This window comes from Centruroides sculpturatus, unplaced genomic scaffold (genome assembly GCF_000671375.1).
Source record: "Centruroides sculpturatus isolate CEXI.00-Female unplaced genomic scaffold, Cexi_2.0 scaffold1286, whole genome shotgun sequence".
Lineage (NCBI taxonomy): Eukaryota > Metazoa > Arthropoda > Arachnida > Scorpiones > Buthidae > Centruroides > Centruroides sculpturatus.
In genome coordinates this window covers 60,988-63,453 of record NW_019385544.1, presented here as the reverse complement: position 1 = coordinate 63,453, position 2,466 = coordinate 60,988, and the positions used below count along the sequence as shown (strand labels likewise).

Sequence of the window (2,466 nt, the reverse complement as noted above, 5' to 3'; positions counted from 1 at the left end):
GTTATTTAACTATCACCAGCATACAGCCACAGCATTACTTGATAGAATGCTTTTATTTTACTAACTTTAATTGGATTTACTAAAAATCTTTTTCTTCCTAGGTACTGCATCTTTGGTAATGGTCTGATTTTTCTTTCTACAGTAATTATTTTAAAAAATGTTTGTTGAAATTCATACTATTTTCTTACAAATATCTTCAGGAAAATGGAAATTTTTACAACAGGATCCTTCCCAAAGTAATTCAATGGAGACAATTGAATTTAAAGTGTGACATGTAACTAACTCTCTCTGGTTTTGTACTTTGAGAAAATCTGATTCAAATTTTTCACAAATTTTTTTTTCATAATTAAATATGTAACAACAACACTGATGACTGAGGAAAGAGGAGTTTATCTCGACTAATACTTGTTATTAAGGAATACAATTCTTCATCTTCTAAAACGTCACTTAACACCAACATATCTTTACAAAATTCACATTTTATCTTTTTCAGTAGGGAATAGCAACAGTATCCTTGAATGTATGTCAAAATAGGCAAAACTGGAAGAAATTGAAAATTACAATGAAAAGTTACATAAATTTCATTAAATAAGGGAGGTACCAGTATGTCTTTGATAATTCGTGGAGGCTTGGAGAAGACATCTTTTATTTCATTGAAGCTTATTGCACCAAAAACAACTGACTTTAAGTTTAATCTGATTACAGATTGTAAATGAAGTTTCTTCTCAACTTCATACACTTGTCTAATACTGATATTATATTGGCCACCACTTAATTGTCTACTGTCCAAACCAATCTTCTAGGAGGTCAGTTTGAAACTTGCCAGGTAAAAAGTATGAACAATTCATCTCACTTAAACAATATTTGGACAAATGTATAAGTGCTTCTGTAGTTTGTGGATACTATAGGATAACTTGTATTCATTTTCTTCCCTTTTTCTAGCCATTGTAGCATTTCTTTAAGATATACAAATTTGATGTCGGCTGCATAATCTGTTATGGGACTCATGAAATCATCATTTAACCTATTTTCTTTGCCAGGTGTTTTAACATTAACAATTTTCCACCATTTTACAAAGATGATGTAAACAGCTGTTTCTCTATAGTGAGGAAGCAAATAATTAGGACCTAGAGTTAGAAGAGACTCTGAAGTGAGATCATTGAAAATTTGCAATACCAGTTTCACATTTTGTTTTTCAAAAGCATTGGGACGCAAAGCCTTTAATGAAAGACCATGTCAATTCTTTGCCAATTTATCATGTTCGATATCATACATTTTTAATAAAGTATCAAAACAAGCATAATGAATGACATTATCATCTCCCTCAAATGTTGGATAAACCATGGAGGTCTGCTCTCTTTACTTCAACCAGTTGTGCCATATACATTTCATTATATGCACTGGATCAATAACATATAATAAAGTTCTAGTCATATCTTTAGGGTGTTTATACATAAAAGTAACATCTGGAGGATCAGCAAATAAAGACATGGCTTTTCTATTAATAGCATTATTATCAGAAATGACAGAAACAACTTTAAATCCTATTTCTTCCAGTCCTAAAATAATTTTTCTGATCCACTGATGCAAACAATTACCTGTCATTTTATTGACTCCTAAAATGTGAGCAACATCTTTGAAATTACTTAATATACTAGCTATCATGAACACTTGAGCTGCATTTGCAGTAACTAATGTATCATTATTTGACATGCCAATCAAATTTCCATTTTTGTAATCAAAGTACTCTCAAGTGTATTTCATCTATCAACAGATTAATATAATACTCACGAGGTTGTAAAAATGTATATTTTCTGTTCACATATGATAAAAAGTTGTCTTCACATTTATCTTTTTGGGGCCCCAAATGTAAATTGGAACAAACTTTTCTGATTGTACATGGATGAGAACTGATAAAAAATCCAGCCTGTCTGATAAATTTGTAAGCACATAGTGAAATAGAATGCAGCAAACATGAGAATATCATAAATGAAGGACTATACAATTTTTTTAGAAATTGTTAATGACATTTGTTCAATGATAAAGTTGACATTCTTCCTTTTCTCAAATTCGGATAGATCTAAAGACTTTAAAACATTTACTACAAAATTTAAAATCACTTCAACATTATCTGGATTCTTAATTTCTGTGACTCTTTTCAATTAATTCCAATAAATCAACAAGTTCAGTTACATTTGATATCTTAGTTACGAAACTCGTTGAACTGCATTCCGTTAGAGGATCGGTACCTGAAGAAGAACCGTAACGGTTCAAAAACGTTTGTAACTGTTATAGAGTGAGGTAATACGCGCACCGGTAAAAGGTTTAGAGATACGAGTTGGTGTTACATTACTATGGTGCTGATATTCCATCATTTGTTGAAGAGATTTTTTCCTTACTAAGTAATAAGCAGCTATCTACTAAACAAAATAATTTCATTTCATTTGAACCTTAATGATTGATAAA

At 30.7% G+C, this 2,466-nt stretch overlaps 1 pseudogene; it reads right to left on the bottom strand.

Annotated features, from left to right (window-relative positions):
* Nucleotides 1-254: 254 nt before the first annotated feature.
* On the bottom strand, nucleotides 255-2,466 carry LOC111639982 (annotated as a pseudogene).